The sequence below is a fragment of the Mesoplodon bidens genome (assembly GCF_964165515.1).
Source record: "Mesoplodon bidens genome assembly, chromosome: 9".
NCBI classification, from domain to species: domain Eukaryota; kingdom Metazoa; phylum Chordata; class Mammalia; order Artiodactyla; family Ziphiidae; genus Mesoplodon; species Mesoplodon bidens.
The window spans coordinates 68,474,581-68,489,342 of record NC_138166.1 but is presented as its reverse complement, the minus strand read 5'-3'; the positions used below and the strand labels follow the sequence as shown (position 1 = coordinate 68,489,342).

At 37.7% G+C, this 14,762-nt stretch overlaps 1 protein-coding gene across 1 annotated transcript in view; it reads left to right on the top strand.

Moving 5' to 3' along the window:
- Nucleotides 1–14,762, top strand: part of IMMP2L (inner mitochondrial membrane peptidase subunit 2) — a 903,124-nt gene that overhangs the window by 602,137 nt on the left and 286,225 nt on the right. The gene's annotated exons all lie outside the window — the stretch shown is intronic.

Sequence of the window (14,762 nt, the reverse complement as noted above, 5' to 3'; positions counted from 1 at the left end):
TGTTCATCTCTGTTTGTTCTTTAATTCTTCTAGGTCTTTGTTAATCATTTCTTGCATCTTCTTGATAGTTGCCTCCATTCCTTTTCCAAGGTCCTGGATCATCTTCACTATCATTATTCTGAATTCTTTTTCTGGAAGGTTACATATCTCCACTTCATTTAGTTGTTTTTCTGGGGTTTTATCTTGTTTCTTGATCTTGTACATAGCCCTCTGCTTTTTCATCTTGTCTATCTTTCTGTGAATGTAGTTTTTGTTTCACAGGCTGCAGGAGTGTGGTTTTTCTTGCTTCTGCTGTCTGCCCTCTGGTGGATGAGGCTATCTCCAGAAACACTTGAATTAGCTACATCTTCATCATATACCTCCTCTGAGTATTGTATTTAAACCTTTAAAGCCTGGAATGATAAGAGTTTAGGGAATGGTGATTGTCAAAGATGAGATGTTTAGGAAGTTTTCCTCCTATGTATAACACAAAACAGTGTAAGAGGAAATAATTGTGTTTGAAAGAGAAGGCCAGAAGAGACTTAGATATTATCTCATTGAAAAAATTATATCTGAGGAGGATAGTGTCCAAACTATACAGGGGTAGTGTTGAAGAAAAGCTTTGGGAAGAAGAATTGGAAAAGACCTGGTGCATTTCTTGGATGGTGCGATGGAGAATTAGAGGGAGGCATCTGAGTGCCAGTGAACAGCCTTGAGGGATGGGCAATGTTCTGGAAAAAAGCAAGCAAACAAATGGTAGTGGCAAGAAAGAGCTGATAAAAGGTGGGAGAGATACGGTGGTGTGCATTAGTAAGGCTTTGGGGCTATACATCTTTAAATGAAGCTGAATCAGAGGATTTTTGTGAGACGTATGTTTGTGATTTTGTTATATCTTTTCAAGAAAGGCATTTTATTTTAGGGAGTTGACTTAGGTTAGTTAAAAGTCCCAAACAAAGTTTAATAATGTTGCATTAGTGAAAACATCTCTCCATGTGGTCAGTCCAAAACATGATGCCATTGCCTATAAACCCACTCTAAAGAAGATTAGCCCCCTGAAAACATATTCTATACTGGAGATCTTTCTTAATCACTGATGTTTGTGCTCTTGTTTCTTGGCAAAGCTCCCCTGCTACAGTGAAATGAAACTCATAAATTTCTACCATTCAGATGAAGAATGTTGGGTGGTGAGCATATGTTTCTGAGAATCTGATTTTATTTAAATCAAAGCCTCCTTCATGCATTTAACTGATAGGCATGTTAAAGCAGTTGGAGATTATTTCCCTTAATTCTATTTGGCCTTGTTTTACTCCATTGTAGAGGTATTTGAGAGTTATTAATGGTTATACCTGTGTCTAGAAGATATTCATTAAGCTTCATCTGTGGGAGCCATATGGAAATCAGGCCCCCTATGAATTTCCTGCACACATGAAGAGGAGAGTTTGCTTCCCTTTTGACTTAATAATCTCTCACTGCTGTTCTGGTTTTGAGGAAAGCCGTTGATCATGTTTGAGCTGTAGAGTGGTTTCAGAGCCTGTGAAATGTACAGCTCACGAAGAGCATCAAAGTGACAGCTGGAGAGATTAGAGTCCATTTTGTGTGTGTACAGAATTAGAGGACTGAGGCTCACAAAAGCAGGCAAGCCTTCTCATATTAATCAACGTCTTTTAAAGTAGAATCGAAGTGGTTTTCTGTAAGGAAGAACACATGTGGGTAGACACTGTATATTCCATTTTAAGTGGGTCTCCATTATTTGCAATAAAACTTTATGGACTAGAAAAAAGTGTCTACCATATATTTATATTAAAGAATGATAGAAAAGGGTAAGTCATGTGGCAAATTGTAGCCTCAGCATACTCAGTTTTTATTTAAAAAGACATACCTGAACATATTTTATAGTTATTGCTGACTGTATACAGTCAACTAAAAATAGCAAGGTGATCTTTAGCCTTGTGAAAGAATGCATCACAGGTTGAGATATAGTTGTAATTTTTGAAGCGGGATTCCTTTGGTGTTCTGTATCTAGAACACTTGCAGCTAGGGATATTTTGACCTCTGAATTTTCTTACAAAGGATAAAACTTTTCCAGGATAACCAAATGGGAAAGGACAGTCACGAGATTGTAACAACAGCATAACTAACTGACTTTGTCGGATTCTGAGGCTCTGTTAAACCAATTTGGCTAGAAACCAAATTTAGCAACTCTAAGGGTCTTCTGTCTTCAAGTGGTTTCTTTGGTGAATCTATTGGCCCTTCACTCTCTTCCTACTTACCTGTTGGTCTGTATCTCTGTGGCTTGGTTTACCCTAATAACTTGGTAACTTCTGTTAGTCCTTGGAAATATTCTCCCCCTTTTTCCTTCTATTGTCCCCAAAATTCCCTTACAATCTCTCACAATTCTTTTAACCCCTCCAAAGTACCATTCTCAACCTGCCTCCTTTTATCAGACATTTATTCTCAGCCACTAAAAACCCATTTTAAATTTAAGCCCTTTTGGCTTATTGGACACTAAACTCTTACCCTTTCTGTAACTCTGTGTATTCCATCCAGCAGAGAGGAAAGAGGTAATACTAGGAGGCTTAGAAACAAATAGGAGTTAGACATCTGATTTAATCGTAGCATTTTTTTTTTTAGTTTAAAGCTTCATAAATAAACTCTCATAGTAACAAGTTATTGCAGTACAAATTGCAGGAAATAAAATACTAAGAAAAAGTTTCTGATAACTTAGAAACTAGAGCTATATAAGTGGCTATCAAGCTGAGCAAGTAAATGATAATGCTGGTTTCAGAGGTGACCAGTTGAGTTGATTTTGCAAAATCCCAAACCTCTTGTATTTTTTTCTGAAGACAGTTCATGAATGCTATTCAGTGTACTACTGGGGGCATAATGTTGACACTTTCAAGGGAGCAAATTGTGTGTAGTTATTGGAACCTAACAGAATTCCTCCTCAAAACAATAGTACTGTATTTTAAAAATTAATAAGTCCAACAGGGTTAGAACAGAAATGAGCCAGGAAGCTTCATATTGTACTTATATTCTAACTTCTACGTTGTCAACCTCCTCCATGTGATCGAGCATTTTAGAGAAATTAGGATAGTTTCCATGATTGTGTGGAATTTCACCTCTCCTCATGCATATACCTAACTCAATTTTACTAGGAAATTTTGAATCTGCAGCACAGTAGATACATTAATAATGCATGTCATCAGAGTAACTAGAAATGGTAATCCACAGATATATGCAGTAGACAAAAGAAAATGGAATGGGTGCAAATTCTCAGACCATAAAAACCAGGTATGCAAAAGTATATACCTTTATTTTGCCGTTTCTGGATTTAAGTTTCTTATTGCTAACGAAACCTAGTCTTTTCAAGCTGAGGTAAACTTAAGAGCCTTCTGAGGCAATTCAGAGCAAATTAAGTCTGTTTATGGTTCTGTGTCTTGTCAGAGTAGCATCTTGGCATTAGGGAGTTTATATTGTGATAGAATCAGGGGAAGGACAGCTTGACCTCAGTCCATGCTGGTATCTACTGAGAGGTATGTTGGCCTGTCTGGTTCTCACTTGTAAACCCACCCCCCAACCCATCACCCTCTGCTCTCATGCTGGTATCCACTGAAATACCCCCATTCCCATCCGACTCTTTATTTATTTATTGCCTGACCCTGAAAAGTATCACATGGTAACCACAGTCATGAGACAAAAGGGCTGGGGTTTAGTACATCAGTTTATATGTCACCTTTTTATCTGATCATAGAAAGTTACATTGAAGACATTCTGGCCATGTTGTTTGGAGGGCACACCTCTGATGGGCACGTGTGATTTTAACAGCTTCTGTCCATTGCAAGCGCCTGTTGGGCTCAATTAGGCAAACTTCAAAAGCTTAATGCACCATAGGTAAAGTATTCATTTTTGTATTTATAAGGATAAAAATTCTGTCTCATTTATTCCAGATATTTGGTTATTCATTCTGGTTAGAAATGAATTAAGGGTGAAAAAGTGGGTGGGCGCTAAGTGCTGGCTGCAGGTAAAATGGTCGAGACTGTCTTTATTCATCACTTTTACTAGGATGTCCCCTGCCCTGAGCTTGGCATCTCACACTTCACATATGACCAACATCATGGCAAACTTGTGAGTGAGCTAAGTTAGAGACAGGATGATCCTTGTGCCATTTTCCAATAGCCTTTTTCAGGTGACTGCAGGTACCACTAACGTCTTGTATGAGCATCGGTGTAAATGTCCTCACTTCAGCTCTTACATACTAGGACAGTTGTCCCTCGGTATCTGAGGAGGACTTCAGATACCAAACTTTACGGATGTTCAAGTCCCTTACATAAAAAGGGGTAGTATTTGCATATAACTATGCACATCCTCCTGTGTACTGTAAATCATCTCTAGATTACATCTAATACCTAATACAATGTAAATGCTATGTAAATAGTTGTTATACCATATTGTTTAGAGAACAATGACAAGAAAAATCTGTATACAAGAAAAATCTGTATACATTCACTACAGATGCAACCATGGCAGGCCTAACTGCACAGTACACGTCAGCAACAACGTAACATTTTCCTTCTTTGAATACTTACAGGTTGCTTTCATTTAATAACCTGAAAGAAAAATATACAGAATAAAACACAGAATATTTAAAATACAAATACATATAGAAAATATAATTATAAACAGAGAAAATATAAATTCACTTCTCTCTCACACTCACACACACACACTGTGTTAACCCTCATCAAAACCCTGATTATTCTCTCTTGATAACCCTCATATGATGATAATGATGATGGTGATGACAATGACAATGATGATTGTTGTATTATTGTACCGTGCTGATGGGGTGAGGGGATGAGATATCTGGCACTGTAGGAAAGTGGTGAGACACCAGGCTAACTTGAACCTTCTGGCAGTACATCAGAAGGATGAACTGGGTTTCAGTTGCAGATGTTGAGACTTTGGAGGAGGCTCAGTGATACTAATGTCAGGATCTGTAGAGGCTGAGGGCTGAGGATCTTCAAGCTTGAAGGCCAGAGCTTCACAATTGCAGGTGCTTTAGTTAGAAACATTGTTATAGGAAGCTGTTTCTTCTTTTCTTTTCATCATCAAACAAATCTTGCAGTGGTTCTAGGTGCATCATTATCCCTCAGGTAATACAGAGGCTTCATTCCATCAAAGAATCATACTTGAAGCTCGTGTCCTTTTTAATGCATGAAACTGTCAAAAAAAAAAAAAAACTGCTGCAGATTTTTCAAGCATCCAAACTGATAGCTCTGCCTCCTCTAAGTCTTCTGCATCACTATCCTCATCGTCTGTAGAGGATTTCAGCAGATCTTTAAGTTCCTTGTTGGTAAAAGTTTCTGTATGCTACTAGGTATTCCTCAACATTGTCCTCGATCATGTTAGAGAAGCTTTCCCCACTAACTTCCCTTGGAACATTCTTGACTTTTGCATCAGTAGTGGGGATGCCCCTGAAATCATAGACAACCTCAGTCCATAATGGCTGCCAACATGCACTCCTGTCTTGGGCATTGGGACATCTACAGTCTCTGTAATTGTGAAGCTCTTCCATAAATCCACAAGTCTTCCTGAAGGTGAGGCAAGTGTAAGTTGCTTTAATGCACCTGATGATGCCTTGATCAAGTGGCTGCAGCAGTGACATAGAGTTAGGAGGGAGGAACATTACTTCTGCATTCTTTTTTTTTTTTTTTTTTTTTTTTGCGATACGCGGGCTTCTCACTTTTGTGGCCTCTCCCGTTGCGGAGCCCAGGCTCCGGACGCGCAGGCTCAGCGGCCATGGCTCACGGGCCCAGCCGCTCCGCGGCACGTGGGATCCTCCCGGACCGGGGCACGAACCCGCGTCCCCTGCATTGGCAGGCGGACTCTCAACCACTGCGCCACCAGGGAAGCCCTACTTCTGCATTCTTGTCGGTGAAACAGAGACATTGGGGTGGCTGGGAACATTGCCAATGATGGGGAGGCCCTTGAATGGCAGCCCCTTCTTTTCGAGGTATTTTTTTCACTTCAGGAATGAAGCCCTGATGGAACTATCCCAAGAACAAGATGGCCATCACCCAAGCCTCCTTGTTGTGTTGCCAGAACACAGGCAGGCGATTTGGGGCTTTCATCACATTTCATCACTCTTGCAGACTTGCTCTGGAAGGTAGCCTTTCTCTTCTATGAATTTCTTGAGCTCTTCTGGGGGCACTGATGACGCTTGGCATCAGTCAATGCTGATTCTCCCGTGATCTTCTCGTAGCTCGCCAGCCATCCCTTAGCAGCCTTCATCTCCTTCCTCTCGCTCTCCCCAGCCCCTTCACAGTAAGGCTCGTAGAGATGAAGTGCTTTTCACGCATAACTTTGCCATCAACAGGGATACGCTCCTGTGACATGTCCTCTAGCTGCACACTTCATGCTTTCTCAGTCTTTGCAAGCACTTTAACATCAACCAGAGAGACTATTGTTGCAATTGTAGGTGAAGCACTAACACTTGTGCAAATTTTAGCTTCTTTCTGCTTTATTGTGTGAATGCTCAGTTCGTTCTTACTGAACTTACTGCCCACTTTGGCCAGCGACATGCCACTTTTCAAAAGATCTAGGATTTTCATTTTCTCTTCGAGAGAAAGCACTTTACACTCCCCCTTAACCTTTGAGGGATGCTTTGACCACTTAATGGCTTTTTAGGAGCCATTTGCTTCACAGAAACAGAGGGTGCCTACAGCATAAGCAGCCAACGAACAACATGCGAGGTGAACAGTGTTCAAACGACTAGGTACTGGAGAGAGACTGAGTGTCTGTGGAATGGCAGGAGGCTGCAGCAGCCTACACATCACTCGATTCAGTGGGTTTAGTGTAGTGCTCAATGCACGGCAAATTGAAGTTTTGCTTTCTGAGACTTTCTGGAATTTCTCTTTTATCCAAATGTTTTCAACCTGTGGTTGGTTGAATTTGTGGATGCAGAACCCAGGGATACAGAGAACTGAATTTATTCATTTTGTATTTCAGTTGGTCTGCTTTTCTATGCCATATTCATGCATATAAATATGGCTTGATATGGAAAATACAAATACCTTGCACTTTCAAGTTCTGTTGTTTGTATATTCTTCAAGCCTACCACAAGTATGTGGCACTATTTCCCAACCTGTTTAAAGCTTAAAGTATAAATCCAGTTAGCTTATTCATGATATTAGGGTTATGAGACTAGACTGATGGCTTTAGTTCATTTGAAGACCAGTTAATTTTGTTTTATTACATGGCCTTAAGTGGTACTCTACTAAAAAGTCATACTCAATGAGATAGTGTGGCTAGAGGGGTAAAACCTGTCTTGAGTACAGCAAAAACCGCTCAGACACTCCTGAGTGCATACTTTGGGGACTGAGTAGTAGTATTTCTATACGAATGTCTGCACTTTGAGAGTCTATACTGAAAGAATAGTCAATATTTATATTTATGTTAGGTATGCATCTCCTCCACTTCCACAGATATGGTCAACTTTAAGCATATTCAATGTGTGAAAACACAAATTTATAAAATAAATAAATGAGGGAATGTATTTTTCAGCCCAGAAGTTTCTTTATAGTTCAGAGGAGTTTCTTTAAATAGTATGATTCCATATTGTATGGTGGAATACACACACATACACACATATGTGTGTTACATAAGTGCTATATATTTTATGTATGTACTATATATGTTCATTTACATACAATTCTAGACAGTGAAGTGTAAGTGCAGTTATGTTCACAACTGAAGATTGCAGTGTTCTATGTTTTGAAATGCTTGAATTAATAAACATTGGTAGAAATTAGCTCATTGTTATGATTATACTAAATTTCTTCGATTTTTCACAGTTAAGTGAAGACATTTATTTTTCAGAATCAAAACAGTCAATTACAGAACTATTTCAGCTTTTTCAGTTACAGAAGTTAGAGTCATAATACACATTTAATTGATTTTGTATAATCAAGGCTGATTTACTAATAAGACACGTTGTCACTATTTGCGTATTAAACTTCTTCTAATCGTAGTTAGTGACGGTGAGACAACTCTTAAATTTAACCAAGAAAATGTTTATCAATAGACAACAGTTTAATTCTTTAAAGTTCATGCTTTTGTTGTTTCATAAGTACTATTAGAATACATTTATTTGTATGAGGAATTATCTGCCATAAATCTGAAACATAAGCTTATTGTTCCTGCTGCTACATTCTTGGATCACTAGAACCCTGACTGGAATCTCTCAGGGTCTCTATAGGATCATATTGCTACTGCTCAGGAGCCTGATTCAGGGAGGGTTTGCTTTGAGAGAATAAGCCATCCATTCCATACCCCATCCCCACCCACAAAATATGTCTGCCCAAGAGCACTGTCCCCAGTGCTCTGAAATTCTACTCACTTCCCACTAGGATTTTCTACACACATAATAACCCTCTGCCCCTGCCTGATGGTTATCCTTTCCCAGGATTTCCCTTCCCCCAAGACCTGTTCCCTATGTAAGAAAATATGGTATCATAGAAGAAAAATTTAAAGCATTAACCTGGGTTCTTGCCACCTCATCTGTAATTCACTTTTCTAACAATGAGGCCCTTGGATTGGAGCATTTTATGAGATATCTGAGCAAGAGTAATTGTTAGGAATTGCATATATACACACATACATACACTTTTTTTTTAAAGGTTATTCTATGACATATAGGTTTTTTGGGTTTGTTTTTTAAATGAATGAATTAATTAATTTTTGGCTGCACTGGGTCTCTGTTGCTGCACACGGTTTTTCTCTAGTTGCGGCGAGTGGGGGCTACTCTTGGTTGTGGTGCTCGGACTTCTCATTGCGGTGGCTTCTCTTGTTGCAGAGCATGGGCTCTAGGCACACAGCTTTCAGTAGTTGTGGCACAAGGGCTCAGTAGTTGTGGCTCGCGGGCTCTAGAGCTCAGGCTCAGTAGTTGTGGCACATGGGCTTAGTTGCTCCATGGCATGTGGGATCTTCCCGGACCAGGGATTGAACCCGTGTCCCTTGCATTGGTAGGTGGATTTTTAACCACTGCACCACCAGGGAAGTCCCATACGTACACTTTTCTGAAACTGTATCTGAAGTTATAAACTTCACACTTCTGAAGATTTCAAGAATAAACCCAAAGAGAAACAAAAAAGTCTTGATAATTTCTTTTGTTTAAGTTTCAAAGATTCACATGATACAAAGAGAAGTCTGCAAGGGGCAAAAATGTAGCTGAAATGTTGACCTAAGTAAGAACTTTTAGAGTGCTAATTAATAAAACTGCATTGAATTTAGAAAATAGATCATTATAAAAGGAGCTGTCTGCACAAAGTTTGAGCTACTACTGATAGTGAAGCAAGAATACAGAATTCAACATAGAAAAAAGTCATTTTTATCATGATTTTATAGATAACACCCATTTAATTTAAAACTGACCTGTGACTTTCCAATATGAATAGAGTTATATTTAGTTTTCATATTTCTTTAGTTAATTGTGTAATAAAATTTGACCAAACCTTTAAAAAGGCCTTTCTTGCCCTCTAATGAAACAGACTCTGAAATTATTGGAGGGTTTTTGAAATAAATATTCTATCTATGTAAGTCTTAAAAAAAAATCCTAACGATTTGCTTGTATCCAGTTAATTGATCTCCTTTATGAATTTATTTTAGGAAGAGATGCCTCGAAGATTTACCGATTTCCTACTATGCGTTAGACCTCTGCTGGAGTTTTCATGTGTTCTCTCAGTTGTTATATGATGCTACAGGTGGAAGAAGTCATCAAGATTTCTAGGGGTGCCCAAACTCACTCAGACACTGAGACCCACATGAAACAAGCTGTTGGCACTGGGGCAACTTCTCAGGATTTGCTTCTCAGATCCATGGAAGAATGTAGGCTTGGGGTGCCAGATCTTTGTATTTTTCTAAGAGGAACAAGAAATTAGAGTTTTTATGTGAAGTCTCCTATTTGTTTGGCCAGCTCCAGATTTAAAAATAAATAAATAAATGATGTGTGGACCAAACAAAACATTTCTACAAGCTAGATCTGATTGTCTGACTTCTGGTTTAGGACTTCTGATCTAGCCTTATCTCTCCGAAAATGAGACCCAGATTGTTTACAGGGCTTGCCTACAGTCAGCAGCTGTCTGTACCAAAGGTGAAACAGTGACCGTGGATTCCATTTCCATTGTCCCTCAGTCCATGCATTTGTAGGACACAAGGCGCCCAAGCAGAAATGCTTAAGCCATGGAGAATGGGTGAGACTGAATATTGCCAGGAATGGGCTAGGTACACTCATAGGCCTTTTCTAGCTCTAACCTATGAAACTCATATGAAACCCAGGCAATATTTTCCAAAATTAAGAAAAAAAAAAGAGAAGCTATCATTTGCTAAGGTTTTTCATGACTTTTTATTCTGTTGTGTGGACTTTTCATTTTCATTTTGATAATAAAGCAGCAATACTTCTTTTTTTACCACTTTGATGATGTAAAATTAGTTCATTTAATGCATGTCCATCCTTTTGACAGTATAAAAAATAGTCTATCTACTATAGGTCATTCCTAGAATATTAGTTCTTAGTTTTACCTCATTAATGAAGAGTTAAAATTTAGACCTTTCTGTGATATATGCCAAGGTGACTTCTAATCCTGAGATGAATTCTGTAATAATCTGGGCCAATCCTGAACCATATAAATATAAAAATCTACACAACCCACAGAGGGAGGTTTTAGAATTTTACTATAACTGGGAGAAGGGTGAACGTGCTCAGACACAGGGTTCAGGTATATGTCTGACATCAGGATGAACACAAGTGTACCAACAGAGAGGGTGGTACACTTGCTAATCTCCTTATTCCCTCAGAACACAAGAGGGTCTCTCTTGAGTTTTCCAGAGTACCTTCCCAGTGTTCCAAACAGGATCAAAATAACAACCTTTTGGGAACATACACAAACATGAAATTAGCTACAAAGGTTATGAGACTGAAGACATGGCTCTGTTGGCTTGTCACAGGGTAAAAATGGCAACACTTCTATCAAGATAGGAAGTGAAATTCAAGGAGAGGAACATTACGTATCACAGAAATCTTATTATGCCTATGCTAACCCTTCACCCTTCCCCACAACCATTCTTGTTAGAGATAAGTTCTGCCACATCAAACTGATCTACTGAGACCTATGCAATAGAGAGAAAATTCTAGGCATCTTGTCCAAACCTCTGGAGAACCTTGCCTAATTAAATCTTTGGCATAAAACAGAATGCGTAAAATTCAGACTCCAGAAATAAATATTGTAAAGCAATGCTTATTATGAAAACACTAAAATTTCAAATGTAAATGCAAATTTTATTGGGCAGCATACATCCTGTCCCTAAAGTAAGGCATAATCCTTCACTTGTTATTTTTCTTACTTCTAGAAGACAGGCAAGTGGCCAAGAAAATGTAGACAAAGGGAAGTTCAGTGACTTTCACAGTATAAATCTGTAATAACTCTCGTACCACTTGTACTTACATCCAAGTAATGCATTCAACAGCCTAATGATTAAAATATAGATATAGATTTTGAGCAGTAATGGGATTAATGTTAGTAATAGCCTTTTTAAAAAATTTTGAATCATGTGATTAGATTCATGAGATTAATATTACATTAAAATTTATAGATACATTTGAAGTAGTAATTCATAAGACTTTAATTATATATGTAGCTCACTTTGTATATTCTATTTTGCCTCATGATCTTATTATGTAGGTTAGTTTAAAATATAAAATACTTTCCAAGTATATCTCAAAAGCTTAAAGGTTGTGGCATAAATACTATTTTACGCTAATAAGGGTTGCATTTCATGTTATTTCATTAATGTTAATAGCGCGTCAATATTAGGTGGGGAGACTTGATAATTAGTTCAGGTCTCACTCCTGTCTTGGAACGTTTCTTCTCAGTTAACATCACATGACACAAATATTTGTCATTTTCTAATGGACTTCCCAGTAATCTGAACCAAAAATCCAGGCATGTGTTTTATCACACACAGAACTATGCCCCCCACCTTTTGCTTTATATCCTTCCTAATTTTTCCCAGGACAGCTGCATGCACGTTTTCTCTTTATAATTACTGAAGCAAGGTCATGGTACACATAAATTTTCTAGCTCGCATGTTAAATCTCTGTATCCTGTTGATATTTCCACATCATTAAAAATTCTTTTATAATGTCATTTTTAATGATTGAAGAATATTTTATAATGTGGATGGACTATAATTTATTTCACCAATCTTTTGTTGTTGATTTTTTCTCTCTTTTTTAAAATAGACAACATCCATGTAGCTAAAATTTTGTATACATCCACAACCATTTCATAAGGATACATTCCTAAAAGCATAATTGATATGTTAAAGAGAATACAAAATCTTAACCTATTTACCAAAAGGTATGTTACATGATCACGTACTTTAGGACATGTACTAAATCCTCAACAACAAACTGTATTAATAGTATTATTACTATTTCTTTGTCAATATAATAGGAAAATGGTGTCCTATTGTTTTAATATACAATTCTTTGGTGATCACTGAGGTTGAATTTTTTTTTATACATCTCTGGTTATCTAAACAGAGAGACATGGGGGCAAATTTTTCTAAAGATCTATAAGTAACCCTGCACAGAAGATATGAATTCCGTCATCTTGAACGTGCCCAGATCCCTCACTCTAGCTGTACATAAATGACATTAAATTTATAGAAATATAATGGTTAGTCAATTCAGTGAAGGGGACAGTTCAGTCAAAAACTCTGATCAAATTTCCTTTTAAAATAAAGAATATTAATAGTTAATTTAGTAGAAAGTTATGTCACTAAGTTTCACAAGTAGACTCAAATGGTTTAGATGATTTTGTTTTCTCTGCAAGATATAATGTGAAATATAAATCTTATTGAAACTGCATATTTCCTTTGATGAAGTATTACATTTTGAATGTATTTCATCTTTTTAGTATTTGTGCATTTACCTTCCTTTTTAAAGGTAATTCAATTCAAAATGTGACTTGAATTGAAAATATTATCTATTTCTGATTTTTAAATACATCTTAAGTGATCATTTATGTGATATGTGAGCTGTTTCTTGAAACACGTTAAATCAAAAGACTGAAACTGTTATTGGCAGGAAATTGAACATATTAAGATTGAGTTTTCCATTGCTGTGTAACCTCTAGCAGCTTAAAACAACAAACAATTATCTCACACATTTTTCTAAGAATCAGGAAACCAGAAGCAGCTTCAGTGGGTGGTATGGCTCAGGGTCTCTCATGAGGTTGCCGTGAAGCTATTGACCACAGCTGCACTTTCTGAAGACTTGACTGGGGCTGAAGGATCTACTGGGGTTTTTTGTTTATTTGTTTGTTTGTTTTTAATTGAAATGTAGTTGATGTACAATATTGTGTTAGTTTCGGGTGTACTACCTAGTGACTCGACATTTACATACATTAGGAAATGATCACCACAATAACTCTAGTAACCATTTGTACCCATACAAAGGTATGAAAATATTATTGGCCATGTTCCTTTTGCTGTATATTACATCCCAGTGGCTTATTTATCTTATAACTGGAAGTTTGTACCTCTTAATCCCTTTCGCCTATTTCACCCAACCTCCCACTCGCCTCCCTCCTGGCAACCACCCATTTGTTCTCTCTATCTATGAGTGTGTTGAAGGATCTACTTCTAAGTTCATTCACATGAAGGTTGGCCAACCTTAGTTCCTCACTAAATGAGTTTCTCAGTAGGACTGCTGAGAAACAGACATGGCTTCTCCTAGAGTGAGGAATCCCAGAGACAGAGTAAGGGGGGGAGGAGGGAAGAGAAGGGGAGGGGAATATTTATTTGAGTAGATAGTATTACCTTAAGTAAACATTTACCATAAGCTACTAATCATAGATTAAAATAAATGATGTCTGCATTAAGTATATCAGAACCTATCAGTTTCTTTTAGTCTTGTTTTAGCACTCTGAATTACATAATCTTTAAATGGCTAAACCTAGTTGTGTTTTAAAAGAATTTCCTCCCCTTGTCCCTCCGGGATTGGAGGGACAAGGGGAGGAATTTCCTCCCCTTGTCCAGTATTATGCCCCAAAGAGGGTAGGGTCTTGGAGGAAGGAAAACACAGAGTTTAGGGGGACCTCAAACACTGTGTCCTCTGTGCTTCTGTGGAATGATGCGAGTGCAAGTGACAAGACTCCAGCAAGGCTGGGCCCTGCCCCTCTCCAACTGATCCTTCTGCACAAGGGTCAGAAGCAGCTTTAAGTAGGAAATGTGGCAAGGGACCAAGGGGTTAAGAACAGCCCCAAACTTCAAGTCCTTGAGGAAGTGACATCCCCTCCTCTGGGTGGGCCTGGTCTAAGTGCTTTGTTAGAAATAAACCAACATGAAAAAAAAAAGAATTTCCTAATTGTTTGTTTTTTCAAAAAAAATTTCTCTCTTCATTGTTTTCTTTTTTTAAATCAAACTCCTCTGTTTATTTTAAATAAAATGAAGAAACTTAAGTATGTTATCATTTTAAAGAAATGCCTAATTATTTTATGTATGAATCCTCTTTCCTACAGGTACTTAGATTTAATAATGAAAATCTTTATACTTCTGGGTTTTTATTAAAATATTTTTTTTAATTTTTGAAAAGTTTCAGCGTGATCCTTTCCCCTCAGAGGTTTAAAATAAGGATTCTTTCACTCTTAGCTCTATCTCACTTGGGACCTAAGTAGGACTGATGTCATGTCACAGTTGCAAAGGATCCTATAATGACTTTA